This window comes from Amblyomma maculatum, chromosome 7 (genome assembly GCF_055883805.1).
Source record: "Amblyomma maculatum isolate TAMU_Amacu chromosome 7, ASM5588380v1, whole genome shotgun sequence".
Classification (NCBI taxonomy): Eukaryota; Metazoa; Arthropoda; class Arachnida; order Ixodida; family Ixodidae; genus Amblyomma; species Amblyomma maculatum.
The window spans coordinates 77,773,693-77,791,724 of record NC_139350.1 but is presented as its reverse complement, the minus strand read 5'-3'; positions in this window follow the sequence as shown (position 1 = coordinate 77,791,724).

Below are 18,032 nucleotides of genomic sequence, written 5' to 3'. Positions count from 1 at the left end.
AACGCTTTTTAGGTATAGGTATTTAAATACTGTAGTTGCCCATCTGTTACTATCCAATTTTCTCAGACTTTCCTCATATAATATTTTACTCTGTGCTTCCCGTACCTCGAAAGACTAATGTGACGAATGCGCGCTCATGTTACCCCAAATTCATTTCTGTCCAAAAGTTGCATTAACCAATATATATTAATTATCGAGCTGACTTCGACTAATTTGGCGTATCTCGTTTAACGTTAACATAGAAAGACGGGCTAGTTGGTCTTGATGAGTAGAGTGCATATTTTGTGAGCGTAAAATTAATGACAGGACTAAAGGAGAAAGACAAGGGACAAGGGACAGTTGAAGTTCAGCGTTCGTCCCTTGTCTTTCTCCTTTAGTCCTGTCTTTAATTTTACGCTCAGAAAATATGCACTCTACTTCTCTTTTAACGTCACTCGTTTAAAAGCGCTTTTCTATGAACTGTCCAGAAAACTTTCATGGGGCGGCGGAGTACAGCAGACCAATATGGCCAGACAGCCTAATTACACTATCTGACAATGGAACTGCCGAGGATTCTGCAAGAAACGAGCAGTGCTACAGAAATTCAATAATAACAAAACTGACCTCGACAAGAAACTAAGGCTAATGCTAAAACATCTATTTACCAACATTTCGCATCAGGTGACGAACTGCTTGGTGTCACAACTCTCATGAAAAGAAGCATGACCGCGATCCAACACGACACAGAGATTCAGGACATTAAACACATACTCGTAGAAGTTGTCCCATCGAAGAAGCCTGATCAGGATTTTCGTCTTAAATATATACAGCAGCCCGAAGCTGCGAAAAGCAATCTTGGGATCACTCTTTCAGAAAACCCTGCGTCTCGCTGGCGCCCGCATGTTCCTGATAGTGGGGTATTTTAATGCCAAACACCACGCATGGGGATACGACGTGGAGGACGTGAAAGGACGCAAACTGTGGATTCAGGCCCAGTAATACGGACTGATGCTACTCACGTATTCGCCCCGCTCCCCCCCCCCCACACACACACACACACACTCAGGACCGGTAACAACCTAACAAAATATATTACCGATCTCACATTCATCAAAAACATAGGTTACGAGACCTGGATTAATACCGAGGGGAATCTAGGCAGCGATTATTTCATTTTAGAAACTGCCCACAAGCAGTCCCTGTAAGGGTAAAAACACTAATTCCCTCACTGGTCGAATGGGGAACAACCAGAAAGGAGAGACCCGAATGCGACACTACCGGGGCAGAAATCTTAGACATAGCTCAGTGGGCGAGCGACATTCGTCAAGATGTCAGGTCGGCCTCCAAGACACAGAAAGGGGCGGATGAACTGGAAATAGCCGATATCAAATTTCTTCACATGTGGGAGGCTAAGATATAGAAAAGCGGCTCAGGAAGCGGAAATGGAATCGAAACTTAAAGGGCAACTCAAGCGGTTTTAGAATTCCCCTAAATTAAAGGAGTCGAATGTGTGAAGGGTATATCAGGTTAAATCATGCCAAACTGGTTCGCGCTATATCATTTAAATTGACGACGTAATCGTTAAATAAAACAATTTCGGCATTCAGGCTTCTCCGCAGTACATGGTTACAAGTAGAAACACTAATGATGACGTCATTTGTACAGCTGATGAAATTACAACTCAGAAACGCTTGCTCTGAGGAAGAAGACCAACGCCAACGAATGCACAGGTCGCGATGTTTTGTTCGGCGGCATAGGGTGACTCACAGAAAGAATTGGCTAAAGCTGTTGAAATTCTAAACATCACCCATAATGACGTCATTGTCTAGTTCCACCGCTCGGTAGCAATGCTTTGAGGAGAAGCATAAGAATTGTAACAATTTTAACGCTAGATTAAGTCATAACTTTAAATGGTAGCCCAAAACCACTTCGGGAGCCTAATCTACAAGTTTCATATATTCTAATGCGCGCATCTCGGAAAATTGCCAAAACACCACTCTGGCTTCCCTTTAAGAAAGCGGATCGCCAAGCTCAATAAGTAAATTGAGGGGCATGCGGCGCAGCTAGCTGAGCAAAACTGGGAGTCCACATGCGACCGGCTGGAAGGCATATAGGGCTTCCACGAACATGGAATCTCTTCCGACACTTATTACAAGCGGACAGCAGCCATACCATCCAACGAAAGAATCTTCAAAAGATTCTGCACAGATACACTGGAACCACGGAATATTCACTCCTAGAACTTCAGGACCACTACATAGGTACAGTATATAGCGTATATCTCCCAGATTATAAAGGTAGAGACAATACTCAACTCGACGCCCCTATGAGCAAGGCAGAGGTTCGTGCAGAGATAGTCAAACTAAGCAATAAATCAGTGTCGGGTCTGGACGGTATCATAAACAATTTTTTTTCGTAACCTGAACAAGGATGCCTTAAAAGGACTAACATTAACATGCAAAAATGTTGGGAAGGGAAAATTCCCCGAAGTGGAATAGAGTAAAGATAGTGATGATCCACAGACGGGGTAAAGAACTTAAGCTTGAGAGTTTCCGCATTATCTCATTGGCCTCGTGCGTAGATAAGCTGATGGAGCATGTAATTCAAACGCATCTGAATACATTTATGGAGCAGAATGAATTATTTCGGCAAGAGGTTCTAGGCTTCCGGCACAAGCTGTCCCCAGAGGACCTCATGTTACAAATCAAACACCAATTACTTCACGTAGGCACAGAGTACAAGCGAGTTATCGTAGAATTGGACTTGGAGAAGGCGTTCGAACGTTCATCACGAGGGTTTGTTAGCAATATTCGCCATCTTGGGAACGAAATACGAACATACAACTGCATTACGGACTTTCTGACAGGTAGGATAGCTAAATTTCGCATTACAGAGCACGAATCCGGAGAAATTCGACTGGGAAGCAGGGGCGCACGCCACAGGCTCGATTCCATTTCTCTTTAATGTGGCCCTGCTTGAGCTGACATATAGAACGAATTCAAGGCATGAACATTAGTTCGTATGCAGACGACATCACTCTATGGAAAACAGTACGAAGTGGTGCGCAGATAGAGGAGAGACTGCAAGAAGTCATAGACGCGGTCGAAGCATATACGTTGCCCCGAGGACTAATAAAGATGCTCGCCAAAAAAGTCACAATTTCTTATCTACTGGCAAACACGCTCAACAAGCGGACTGAGCACTACATAACGCTGTCTGTAGGTATAGTGCCCATACCTCAGGTGCCAAAGATCTGTATTTTAGGTACCATACTCCAAGAAAATGGTTTCAATGGAGGCGCAGTTAAAGACTTTCAAGCACTGTATAGCAGGTGATGCGACTCATTCGAAAAATTATTAACAGACAATCCAGCATACGAGAAGCAAATCTCCTCAGGGGATTACGTATACGGTCCTTCGCGATTAGCCACATAGCTTACATTTCTCCACATCTCCGACTCAAAGTGGCTGAGAAAGAGAAAATCTATCAAAAAGTGCATTAAACAAGCAATAGGACCGCCAATCTGCACGTCAATCGAGCGACTTCTAGGTCTAAGCGTACAGATAGATTATAGAGGCAGTTACGATTTCGCAGTATGAACGCCTCTCTGCCACATCAACTGGTCGATTCATTCTTGCCAAGCTAAGCATCAACTTCAGGCTACAACCAGAGTGGATATCTACGAAATGAGATCCGCAGTAAGTTCCACCCTTTCCGAAGAGCATGCACTCCGAACACCATGCTAAGCTTAGGGCAGATAGAGCCAGAACTCTGGAAAAACTCTGTCAAAATGACCAATCGGTGGTGCACGTTGACGGGTAGACTGACGAAGAGGGAATGGCAAGATATCGCCACCGCCATATCAACATTCTCGCCAAAGAACTATTCTCAGCGATTCCAAAACAGCAATCGACAGTTACATCGTGGGACGAGTTTCCTCACAGGTATAAGCGAATTCTACGTAGCTCCCAACTTGGTAGGCAAATTCACATGCTGCATGTGCACCAGCTTACGCCTCCCTTCCTGGGAACGAGGCGGCCCATAAACTAGTTCGATGCCTTGCTTTCCAAGCTGGTCACTCCTGGCCAGCCGCGTGTTTCACGAACAAAGACAAGCTACTCAAGTATAAGATATTTTGCAGCACGACAGGCTTGCCAGACTGAAATACCGACCCACAGACAAATCGCTTACTAAATATCAGGCATCGGTTTGGAGACGACTCCAAACCAACTCATTTCCACACCCTCAATTATGCAGCTTCAATTATGAAGGATAATACTCCCACAAATGCAAAAAAAAATGTAATGCCAATCTAAATCATATATGATCTGGACCTGCGCTCAAGCTCCACAAGCGAGTTAATTGATTAAAGATTCTGAACACTGGGAGACACTGCTGTTCACCTCCAACCCGGAGACTCAACTCTATGCACTATCCAACTGGCCGAATACGCCGCCGAAGCTCAAGCGTTAACGGCCGTTGTCTAGGCGGTGGGTGCACCTGTCGGCACTCCCTTATATCCGTCGGACAATAAAGTTTTTCCGCCCGTCCGCCTAGTCTTTTATAGCTTTATTATCAAAACCTTTTGTGACAAGACCGAAGGTGTTTCACTCTAAACAACTAAACTAATTCTCTCCCACCGCGTCAAGCGGCTAATGGCGATTGATATATTAAAAACAATAACATCAAGCGCTTGTATTAACAACACGGGTGCTGAGGCACTTTAAACGAAGATCAGACTCAAAGCAATGGATCCGTGGTTGATGACTACCTTTCTGCGTGAAATATTCATTCGGCTTCAAAACGCAGCTTGCTAATAGAAGACCATCGCTCTTCCCGCTCAGGTGCTTTACGTTATACCATGTTTGTACTCGTGTTTCAATGTCCTTATTGGTTTGGTTCATCAGGTCTTAGGTCATCCCGTATTTGATATTTGCTCTTGTATACGTCCACGCTTAATTATAGTGCATTTTTTTACTTCCCTTTAACACCCCACTCATAAGACAAAAGCATGGCAAATTTTCAATCTCATCTGAGTACCGCTAGTCATGCTTGTTTTTTTTTTCTCTTGCCTTAATCATGAAAACAGCAAGTAGGAGCTGCTACAGCGTTCAGTTGCTCGCAATGTCGCTTCAAAAGAACTCCTTTGCGAACGTTTGGGCCACAGTACCATTGTGGACATACATGGTCGTTCTCCGCTGTACCCGAAAATCATTCCACATAACTGCAGACTGTTTTACGTATGTTATCGTTACATGAAACGTTCAAGTAGAAATCATATTGCAGCAATAATAAGAAATAGCGAATGTTCATCACGCTAAAAACGTTGTCGAGTATACCAAGAAGCGTCGAACGCGCTCCTCGTTGTTTTAGCAAAACGAAGAGCCAAGCTCCCTGTATTCCTTTCCAGAAGCTCTTAGGCGAAGAACTTGTGGTTTTCATTCCCCCGTGGTGCTGTCGCTTGTCCGCTGCACGGCATTGTCGGAAGCAATTTTCCAAGCCGCTCTCCCGGTGAAGGATTGCCGCTGACTTTGTCGTCCTGTTGAGGATGCTGTACGGGCCGTCGTATGAGGGGGTAAGAGGCGCCTTTACAGCGTATCGCCTGAGAAACACATGCGTCGAGGAAGCAAGGTCTGGGTGCACAAAGACTTGATGGGCAGATGAGCGAGGCATCACTGGATGCTGGTGCTGAAGACAGTCTTGTAGGCGATGAAGGGGCTGGGACGAGGGAGCCGAAGGTACGAACAAGTCTCTGGGAAGCCGCAGGAATGTACCTAAGACTAGTTCGGCCGCCGAACAGCCAAGGTCACGACGCCGGACGGCACGTAGGCCTAGGAACACCATAAGGAGGTGGTCGACCCAGTGCTCGCGATCCAGGCGCGCAGTGAGAGCAGCCTTGAGCTGGCGATGGAGCCGCTCGACCATGCCGTTGGCACAGGGGGGAGGGTACCATGTGGTGCGGCAGTGTTTAGTGCCGAGTAGCCGTGTGAGCGAAGTGAAGAAGGCACATTCGAACTGGCGGCCGCGATCCGTGGTAACAATGTCGGGGCAGCCGAAGCTGGAAACCCACGCTGAAACGAAAGCTCTGGCACTGCTTGCGCAGTAATGTTCGGAATTGGTACGGCTTCGGGCCAGCGGGTGAAGCGGTCAACCATCGTCAAAATACACTTGTAGCCCTGAGAGGGGGGAAGCGGTCCAACCAGATCAAGATGAATATGGTCAAAGCGCGATCCAGGCGGCAGGAAAGACTGAGGGGGAGTTTTGGTATGGCGTGTCCCTTTGGCGGACTGGCAAGCAAGGCACGAGCGGGCCCACTGGCCAACGTCGGTGTTAATGTTCGGCCAGACGTGCCGCTGGGTAACGAGGCGCTGCGTGGCTCGAATGCTACGATGGCAAATGTTGTGGAAGGAATGGAAAATGGCACGACGAAAGGCTTCCGGGATGAACAGTCGCGGTAGAGCCGATGATATGTCGCACCAAAGCGATCCGGGTACAAACGGATGAGGCACGAGCTGCAGACGGAGGGCTCGGGGGTGGGCACGCAGGGCTTGCAGATCAGGGTCTTTAAGCTGCGCCCAGGCCAGAGATTGCCAGTCCACAGCAGGTGAAGACACGTCGATGAATGCGTGAAAGTGCGTCAGCTGCCTCGTTGTCGGGGCCTTTGATATGTCGAATATCGGTTGTGAACTCCGATATGTAGGCCAGCTGACGAAGTTCACGGGCGACGTACTTCGAAGAGTTCATACGGAACACATACACGAGAGGCTTATGGTCCGTGAGAACGTAAAATGGCTGGCCCTCCAAGAATTGGCAATAGTGCTGGATGGTGGAGTAGATGGCAAGCAGCTCACGGCCAAATACGCTGTAGTGAGTCTCGGCAGGCTGGAGCTTCCGAGAAAAGAAACCCAGTGGGTGCCACTTGGAGTCGATCTGCTGCTGGAGAACCGCACCAATGGCCACGCTAGAAGCATCCACCATGATGCGAGTGAGCACAGAAGGCCTAGGGTGGATGAGGACGACTGTATCGGCGAGGGCTTGTTTTGGAGCCGTGAAAGCGGCCTGAGCTTCGGGAGACCAGGAAATCGCGGAGGGTGAGGACTTGGTGGTGCTTAGAAGGTCCGTCAGGGGGTGAAGAAGCTCGGCGCAGTGTGGAATAAAGCGCCGTGAAAAATTCACGAGGCCCAGGAACTCACGGAGCTTGCGTAGGGCAGTGGGTGCTGCAAAGTACTTAACAGCCTGGACGTGAGAAGGCAATGGACGGATTCCCAGTGCCGAGATGTGGTGGCCCAAAAACTCGAGCTCACAAGAGCCGAAAACGCATTTCTGGGCATTGACGACCAAGCCAAACTCTTGGAGGCATTGAAAGAGTTCCCGGAGGTGACGTTCGTGATCCTGTGGAGAACGGCTCGCGACGAGTATGTCGTCGATGTAGGTAAATACCGCCGGGAGTCCACGCGTCACTTCAGCAATGAATTTTTGGAAAGCTTGAGCTGCGTTGCTTAGCCCAAATGGCGTGCGCACAAACTCAAACAGTCCGAAGGGTGTAGTAATGACCATCTTCGGATTATCGGCCGGCTCCACAGAGATTTGGTGGTACGCCTTGACAAGGTCTACTTTACTAAAGATCTTGCAGCTTTCCAGATGTGCAGTGAAGTCTTGGATGTGTGGAAGGGGATAGCTGTCATGGACCGTGTGAGCGTTGAGAACCCGGTAGTCACCGCACGGACGCCAGTCACCCGGTTCTTTCTTGGGCACCAGATGGAGTGGTGAGGCCCAAGCGCTGGATGAAGGGCGAATAATACCCAGCTGGAGCATGTAGTCGAATTTCCGTTTTGCAATAGCCAGACGCTCACCGAAGAGGCTGAGCGGACGAGCTGCAACAGGTGGACCAGGCGTGACAAGGTGGTGGGGTGACTGATGGAGATTACAAGGTCTCGTGAACTCGGGAAAGTCTGCGATGACTTTGGCGTACAGGCATGACGGAATCAGAGTTCGGATGCCAGTGGAAGCGACAGCCGATATAACGCCAGTGATGGAAAGGCGCCTCTTGCTGCCGATGAGACGATAGCGACGCATGCTGACATCCAGATCAAAATGCGTCAGGAAGTCGGATCCGAGGATGGGTTGATGTACATCAGCGACGATGAAAACCCATCGAAATGTGCACCGCAGGCCAATGTCCAGACTGAGGGATCGGTGACAATATGTTGCGATGGAGGTTGACGGAGAATAGGTCCATATGACTTGAAAGCAAGGTCGTCCTTGGAGGACGGCAGTACGCTGACTTCGGTATCAGTGTCTACGAGGAAGCGCAGGCCCGAAATGCGGTCAATGACGACGAAAAGGCAACGCAGCCAGGTTGAAGAGCTAGGTAACATGCCGCCGTCAATGATCTCGCTCCGCGTTTCCCGACCAGTTGCATGGTGGAGTGCACTGGCGGGCGCGGTGCTGGAAAGTTCGGTGATACCAGCAGAGATGCGGACTGCGACGACTGGACGAGTGCGGACCGCTCGGCGAAGACGAACGGCGGCGAGGTTTAACCATGCTGGGCATGAGAGGACGTCCGAAGGGCATCGATAGAAGCGGCCAGCTGATCGATCCGGGCCTCTAACCGTGAAATGACGGAGGTATCGGTGGAGAAGTGAGGGCAGAGACGGAAGGAGAAGTCGCGTCATGGACTCGATCAGCGAGCTGGGCGAGGCGGTCAAGGGTCAAGTCCCCCGCAGCAGTCAAAATGAGGCGGGTGGACTGCGGCAAACGTTGAAGGAAGAGCTCCCTCAACAGTGCGCCATTCGAGTCGGAGTTGCTTTCGCCCAGGAGCTGCCGCATGCTAGTGAGTAGCTGGGAGAGGCGGCGGTCTCCAAGCTCTTTGTAGGTGAGCAGCTGCCGCAGGCGCGCACTCTCGGACGCCGTGGTGCGGTCGAGAAGGCCTTGCTTTAGTCGCTGGTACGGGGCATCACACCCAAGGGTCCAGCGATAATGTCTGCCACATCTTGAGCCACTTCAGGAGGCAGGTTGAAAAGTAAATGACAAAACCGAGATGCCTCCGAGGGGATGTGGTGCAGATGGAGATGGCTTCCACTTGGGCAAACCAGATCTGCGGACACTTGGGCCAGAATGTTGGTAGGCGGAGCTGGAGAGCTGCGACGTCCCCTTGGCGCAAAGTAGCGTCAGGCGGAAGGTCGCCTGAGGACGGTAGGTTGTTGGGGTTTGTCATTTCTTAGGCCGGAGTCACCACTGTTGCGAATTTGCAGGGTCGCAACGGAGCACCAGAGCAAGGTAACCATCGTGGCATGCTTCTCATTCTGAACAGTCCGTGCCGTGCTTGCGCTCCGAGCAAGCGCTCTACATTTATTTTCCTAGTAATACAGAGATTTGAGCTAGTTGGTTCATCTTAGATATTTTATATCTATTTTCCTCTAACACGGGCTGGTAACGCTGATCTCAGCGTCTCCGCTTTATAGCGTCGGTGGACGCTATAAGCAGTTCTTCGCATCATGTACTTGCCCAATCCCAAAACCAGCCTCAAATTTCATCAGTCAAAGTACGACATTTGTACTTGCCTGAAAGTCCAAAATAGCTCCAGCTCGTTCAGCTAGTTCCATTTGGTTTTAACCGGTACCAGATGGTATTAAACTGGCATTAACTGCTTCCAGGTGCCTACCAGTTGAAAATGAGCGCGTCCCAGTTGGTGGCCAAATGGAATCAAACGGGTTCTAGGTAGCTTTCAGTTGGAAGCCCGTTCGTACCAGCTGGTAAAGAAACTGACCTGCTGATGAGGTCAGCTGTGAGTTAATAATCTGAACGTGCGCAGTTAAAGCGCTGACAAAAGCAATAAATTATTAGTCAGAGATTATGACTGCTCATAGCTGACAGCCGCCTGAGTAATTTGTCGATGCTGTGAGCGGAGCCAATCTATTCTCAGTTGGGTCAACGTTGAAGATGTCACGAAACTCTCCCTGCTAAAGGCTCGAAAATGCTTGTGTAAACGCGAATACCTTTATTCACTTGTTTAAAAAGTACAATGAGGAATGCAGGCATGTTATACGAATATACACGGCTGAGCTTTAGGCTTCTTAACAGCCGAAATGGTGAAAGCCACTTTACAGGTCTGTGTGTTACAGCCCCTTGCGACTGCTGCCCTACCCGACCTGTGAGAACCAGACCTTTGCAGGTCATTAGTTGTTCGAAACTTTAAGCCCTCTAAGGAGCACAGCAGGGTTAGCAGAGCCTCTTCCAAACGCACACCCCTGAGAGAGCCGGGCGCCGGGCCGGGGACGCTTGTACCCATTTTACCGGTGGGTGTCCGGCGGTGGGTTTCGAACTGGCCACCTCCTTAGATATGCCACAACCTTAGATATGCGGATGATACCACTTTAATGGCAGAAAGTGAAGTGGAACTCAAGAGACTTCTGATGCGCGTACAAGAAGAGAGTGAGAAGTTTGGGCTTAAACTGAACATTAAAAAGACAAAGATCATGGCGTCTTGCCCTATCAAGTCCTGGAGCATCAAGGGACAAGAAGTGGAAACTGTGACAGATTTTCTCTTCTTGGGCTTGAAGATTACCTCGGAAGGAGACTGCAGCCATGAAATTAGGAGACGCCTGCTTCTGGGAAAGAGAGCAATGGTTAGCCTTGACCGCCTAGTAAAGAGCAGAGACATTAGTCTACCAACCAAGATCCGTATAACCCGTGCTATGGTCTTTCCAGTTGTGATGTATGGATGCGAGAGTTGGACTGTGAAAAAGGCTGACCGCCGAAGAATTGACGCGTTTGAATTGTGGTGCTGGCGAAGACTCTTAAGAGTTCCTTGGGCTGCCAGAAGATCAAATCAGTCGATATTGTCGACCATAAACCCTGACTGCTCATTGGAGGGTCAAATTCTAAAGTTAAAGCTCAGCTACTTTGGTCATCTGATGAGAAGAGAGGAGTCGCTGGAGAAAGATTTGATGTTGGGAAAGGTTGAGGGTCGCCGGAGAAGGGGTAGGCAGCGAACGCGATGGTTAGATGGCATTCTCGAGGCATTGCAGATGAAGCTATGTGATGTTAAGAAGATAGTGAGAGACCGGAAAGCCTGGCGTGACATGGTCCATAGGGTCACGAAGAGTCGGACACGACTGAACGCCTGAACTGAACTGAACTGTTCAATAACTACATCGTCATCGTCATAAGTTCTGTTTTGGTTTGTTTATGGCGTTTATGTAACGTCCCAAAGCTACTCAGGCTTGAGAGACGACGTAGTAGAGGGCTCCGGAAATTTCGACCACCTCGGTTTCTTGAAAGTGGACTGATGTCGCATATAGCACACGGGCGTCTTGATTTTCACCTCTGTTGAAAAGGAGCCGCTGCGGCCGGGATTCGATCCCGCATTGTTTGGGCACAGTAGGTAAGCGCCTTACCCCTGAGCCACCGCTGCAGGGCTGTCACCGGTAATATTATTATTATCGTAATCAAATAAATGCAATGCCATTTTCATAGATACTATTATCTTTGGGCTACACAAGAAGAATTACGATCTGCTTCTAACGAGCCCGGCGTGGACCAGTGGTTCGCTGTCAGCAGGTGCTCGTAGGAATAGTGGTTCGATTCCCGATGGGGACGACAGATTTTAAAGCAAACCATGTACGTTGTCCTACGAAAACTTAAGGGTGAAGGTTAAGTGCCGAGCATTTTTTTTTTTTTTTGCGGCTACGCGGTGGAACGAGCTGCGTAAGCTATCTCGTAATATCAATTTATTCTGTGAATTGAAAGCATAAAAAGTGTGTGATACATGCAAAAATGCTTCGTTTTAAAAGTGGAAATTATGTACAAAATGTGAATACCCTGACTTTTTAAATGTAGATAGAGTGTATAAATTGTACACGTACCAGGTGGTCGAAATTTCCGGAGTCCTCCACTACGGCGTCTCTCATAGCCTGAGTTGCTTTGGGACGTTAATCCCAACAAACCAACCAACCAACCAACGTACATTACTGATTATTTGAGATGTTAAAGCTTTAATCCAGTGCCATTTCAGTAGCGATGTCAGTTTCAGTAGGCGCCACCATTTCGAACAGATTTGGCGCACCGATTTTATGACAGCGTTTGGAGTAAATAAACATATTTTTCTGTACTTTACGCCAGCATATAGAACATAATATCACAGTTTCTGCAGACTCGTTGCCTTAGGCGAGCCTCAGATTGTTTTGCTTGAGGAGTTCTAAAAACTACTGGATGATTGTAAACGTATTTACGGTAAGAAATTACCAATAACTTATGAGCACAAGCCATCTCTACTTCGTTAGTGCCCACACGCAGCCACTCGTTCTGCGGTATCGAATTAGTTAAAAAAATAACCACTCGAGAAATTTATTTTTCACGAATTCCAGTTCCGATTTTTTTAGGGAAGGTATTGTGTGTGCTGCGATTTTCTAAAAAGAGCTCAGTCTAGACGCCGGTGTGCCCGTGTACTCCGCGCGAATTTAGCGTGTGTTCAGTATAGGAAATTCTATAACGCGTCAAGTCTTAAACATATAGCAACATGAGGCGGATATTTGGTGGGAGGTTATAGAGACCTTCCTATTAGTTCTTGAACCGGGCCTTCATCATCTTTAATCCGCCCCTGACTGTCGACTGTGGCAGCCAGAAACTTTAGATCATTGCCTCGTGTATTGACGTGGTGCACTGTTTCTTCTTTTTTTTCTATATTCTTCAACAGACTCTCCAAAAAGGACATTGATATTACTAACTATACTGTAGGATTGTTGCCCACAATAGAAGTTTCAGGGGTTCCATGAGATCTTTTTGTGCCATGGGACTGTTTAGCCTGTGCAAGAGCCGCATGGCAGATCGCCACCCAGAGCCACCACGTTCATCTAAGTCTCTGTGCAAGGTTTATTGTGCTATAATTCGGGGAGGGGGGGAGGGGGATAATATGCTGCCTGGCCACCTTTACTCGATGCATATATATGTCTTCAGGAATTTTGAAGTATAGGAAAAGTGAGACCTCGATGCTGGTGGCACTGTGTATGACAGGTTGCGGGGTGCGACCTGGTTAAATCGGACTTCAAGTATTTGCATGCCATAAAGAAAAACAAAAGCCGTCGTCGAGTACTGGGAACGTTCCCGTTCCGAGCGCCCGGGATCCGAGTTCGATTCGCACCGTAGGCATGAGTTATTGTTTTCATTCACCAATAGAGCGGACACATTCTGTGATCAATTTCACCACACCACATGTGCTTGTTCGTTTTCCTTCGTCGTTGCATTAGAAAACAGTTTTTTTTTCATTCATCGCTCATGAACCAACTAACCCGCAGGAACGTTCGTATAGGTTTAGCGTAGATTTACCAATGTAACGCGTGCGAGAAGACGTTTGCTCTAGTATAAGATATATCGGCTGAGCATCATGGAAATTTGTGAGAATGAAATCAGCGCTGATCAGCTGCGCTATTTATCTCCTGAGTCACCAAATAAAATAGGCGAGTCGAGATTTTGTATGTGCAAAGCAGACCACCTACAATCAAAAATATGCAAGGGGCTTCATCTCCCCTAAACGGTATCACTCCGGAGCTACAAAGCCAAACTGATGATTCGTTCAAGATTTTCGATACCTCCTGAGTGAAGCTTGTTCGATTCGAAGTGCATGCGAGTAAGTATTGTAGACACCTCATAAATGCTTCGTGTCTGGCAGTTTTGACATACAGGCGGACCACATATTCATGGCGAAGCACTCATGAAACGGGCCAGCTACGCCGAAACCACTATTATTATTATCAGTCCAAACAGGCAATAATTGTTACTGTGCTGTGTAGCAATTATTTCCTGGCGACATGAGCAAAGTAAATGTAACGATCGGAAGTGATCAGGTAGTGGCATTAGTAAAGGACAACACCAGCTACATACAAGCAGGCTTTGATACTGTTGAGAGTAATTCTCGCTTGTCACCTGCTTTGGATATGCGGTTATATATGAATGATCTGTTGAAACTACACCGAGTGTAAGTGGTCTTGCTTTTTTGGAATCTGTTGCAGTTCTTTTTCCGGCATTTTCTGTTTAAAAAAAACACGAAAAGTTTTTTTTAAGAACTGCTAAAAATTTTCAGAAATCTCGCATCTCTACGTTCTGACGTGTGCGCTAACTCAGCGCAACTAATCTTGCCTGCTGCTTGCGCATGATTCGACAGTGCCACGACTGCCTTTGCGTAGTAACTGCACATTTCCCATGAAAAGAAGCGAAAATTGTGTTCTTTACTGAGAGTGAACACTGTTTCTAAAGAGATCGAAGCTATAGTCGGATACAACTTAAGTCGGTAGTAACTAGCACATCATTCCTCCGTGACGCAGAGTAGAATGTAGTTACCAAGCTATTACACTCGCCTAAATAAAAATACAAGCATCATACTTAATTATAAGGACGATTTCAATGATTCTGGCTTGTTTTCTGCAGTCAAAGATGAAAAATTGGTTTCGTTTGATGTTTTGCGCACTATTACATTTCGCCACCGATCAGTGTGACAACCGACGCTGCCACAATGTATCATCAGGCAAAGCAGCGAGCGTTTCGGCCATTTCAGCGCCGTCCGGCCGGCCGCCCAACGCTTCCTCCCGCGGGCGTGTCTCGGCGTGACCGTGCCACGCGCCGAATGTGTGTGCGTGCGTGTGTGTGCAAGCGCTGGCCAAGCCCGGCGTTCGAGAGAGAGTGCGTCGCCCTCGCCCGTCTGCAGGACGTGGAGGAGATTTCTTTGGCACAACCGACGATTGAGTCATCTCGCCTTGTTCGGACATGCGGGCTCTCCTTTTCCCTCTGAACTGACAAGCCTATAAAAAGCAGCGGCAGACCCCGATGAAACAGAGTCTATGGGGAAGACGTCACAGAAACGACGGCAGACATCATCTGTGTTAGCGCGTCAGTATTCTCTACGGGTCAGCTTCTCTGCCTATTCCTTCATGATGTTGTATTAAACGCTGCTTTGTTGGTCGACACCTCGTCTTTGCTGGGACCGTTGATGCCGTCCGCCTAGCCACGGAGCCGCCAGACCAACGCTACCGATGGGGCCGCGAGCCGCATGTAACAACTGGTGTCAGCGGTTGGATGAGACACGCGAGACCCAAATTCAACTACTGGCGTTAGCGGTGGGATGAGCCACGCGAGCACCAAATCTAACACTAATAAGCACGCCGACCACCTTGGTCAACAGTTAGAAACTGTTTCATTTATTTTAATGCAAAGCATTGCTAGAATATGTCGGCAAAAGTCCTGTGTGCAAGACGTGTGTATCGAACGTCTTTGCAGTCTTGTTCCGTGCTCAAAAGAGTTCGGATCAAACGAGTGGTTGTAATCGAAAGAGGGTGGTGTGAGCTTGCTAAACATAAATTATGTAAATAGGATGATTAGTTAATAATTTAAAGCCAAAAATGTAAATTTAAAATCAGACGTATTAATAGCCATAAGAAAAATATTGATGTAGAACGAATGTGACGTCAAGCCAACGAGAATTCGATCTATTACTGACTTAATGAGCAAAACCAATTCACGATAGTGATCAGAAGTTTGTAATAAGTGTCACTTAATTAGATAAAAATATAGTTAGGACGTAAAACAGCGATGAAATTCCGAGATAACTGCCGAATTTTCACTGGAGAAGTGTGTAACTGAGACCGCGCCTTTCCTTTCCTCCAAACCAATTATAAAACGCCGGTGAAGTTTGGTGCGTTCAGCGGAACACTGACTGTCGTTACGACAAAGGGCGCGCTGTACCGTGTGCAGCCACAATCTCGGAATTTTTTTTTACTAATCTTACTACAGCGTTGATGTCCACCGCAGGTGGGATCACGTGGCTCTATAATTGAGCACAGGATGCTGGAAAGGATTTCAGTATTTTGAAAAATACAATTTACATTTCTCTTTTACTAATCGCCGTTAGTATGTTCCTGCGTTGCACATTTTGATCCAGTGTTTTAGACACGTTATACAAGTGTTGTTGTATACAGGCTCGCATGCATACAGAGACATCACTAGCCCAAACACACAAACACCAGCTCATAAATCCAGAAGCACACGCGAATTTAGCAAAACATCTGTTTGGGTATATGGTGCATAGCTTTATTTTAAATGAATTCAAGCGCACAAGAACACGCACACACGACAGGAAACACACAGGACAGGCGCTAGCAAGGCACCCAGGATTCAACACATAACATAGCGCACGCAACTTCACACGCATAGCACACGCCTCGTCCTATGGCCTCTCACATGCTTCAGCATCACCGCGCGTGCTGTGACCTGTGCTAATACTCTGCTAATGTTCTTGCACGAAAGAAAAACATTTGTCTGAAAAAGCTACAAGGTAGTTTGTAATCTCTACACCTACTGGATAAGTTACGTTCAGAAAATGATGCTTCTCTTTTTCCATCTTTCCAGGAGGAAACGCATGAAGGGCGCACAGCCGCAGATATGCCCATACCCTTATCCTGGAGAAGGCTACTTGCCTTCACTTCCCAGCAGGTGGCGACAATCGACGCAACAATGCCGCAGTTCTGTACTCCATCTAGAATTACAGGCGAGATACCTTCCATCCACGGACACCATGCCCCGGACAGGTGCCTCTAGAAATTGGTAATCCTTTCGCGCGCCGTGTGAGTTTGAAATGAGAAAAATCGCACTAGGTGTTCGCTTCTTTAGTTCCAGAGACCAATTATAGAATGCCGTTGTTAGTTGTCGTGGCTGTGGTTCGCAATCTTCCCACACCACGCATTAGCAGGCATATTTAATTCAAAATGAATTCTCTTTTTTACGCCGCGCACAGAATGCGGTGATCCAGTAAATACTATGGCAAAATTCCATATTCATCGGCTGTCGCGAAATCGGTGCTCATTTTTATCAAGCCGGCGCGGCACGACGCCCACGCGGCACCGCATCGAAGGACCTACAATGTTCGAGAAAAGCCTCTTTCCCAGCGCGAGAGCGCGTAGCTTTGTACGCGTACCGTCGCCCTCTCCTCACCCGGCGATGACGGTGATTCATCAGTCCGGAAAATTCCAGACGTCTCCAGAACATTCTACGGGACCTAGCCAATGACGACGAACGGCCCCACGGGAGGAAAAGGGAGCGCTCTAACCAGCGAAGCTAAGTGTGTGTGCGCGATAGCCTTGGCGAGCCTTAACAGACAGACGCGGCGCGCCCTATTAATGGAGGCCGCGCCGCTTGTGTATTCAGTCAGTCAGTCAGTCAGTCAGTCAGTCAGTCAGTCAGTCAGTCAGTCTGTCAGTCAGTCAGTCAGTCAGTCAGTCAGTCAGTCAGTCAGTCAGTCAGTCAGTCAGTCAGTCAGTCAGTCAGTCAGTCAGTCAGCCAGTCAGTCAGTGATTGCGACGTGTTCGCTAGTGCTTCGATTGGACTCCCTGGGATCACCCGCTGCTGGCAAGCCCATGTACCTGCGAGGAAGCGGCGCTCGTATGGCGGCGACATCGTGACTCTCGAGGCGTCGGACTGCAACAGTGCCCGGTGAACAATTTGGTGTTTGTTTAGTAACTGTCTCGTGTTTGATCTGTGTCGTAAAGCCTCTGTGTTATTGAATACCTGTGTAGTTACATGCTTAGCATTTTTCTGTGAACCTCTCGTCTGTGCAATTTTAGTGTTTGTGTATTCCTCTGTATCGTCTCTTGTTGTGTATAAAGTGTGTTTTGTTTGTTACTTCTGACTCCGACCCTTACTCTGGCTTGAACCGGCGACAGCTGGGCACCAAACGGCCACCCCCTTCTGTCTCTACAAGGTAGTTAATTCCGGCTGAGCTTGCCACACAAGTCGACGGCATCTCCTTTGCGACCGAAAACGCTACCCCCACTATAAAGGTTTTTGGGAGTGTGCGCGCAGTTAAGGGCGCATCGTTAACAATCCTTCTAATTATTAACGGGCATCTGCCTATATAAACATTTTGAACGCTTGTAATCTAAAAATTATGTATAGAAACTTCTTTTTCTCCTACCATGGTCGCTTCCTTTTCTGTTAGTGCAATATCTTCCTCAATCTTTTTCGCAGATTTACTCTAGCATCCTGGATTGCAGTGTGCTCTTGACCTT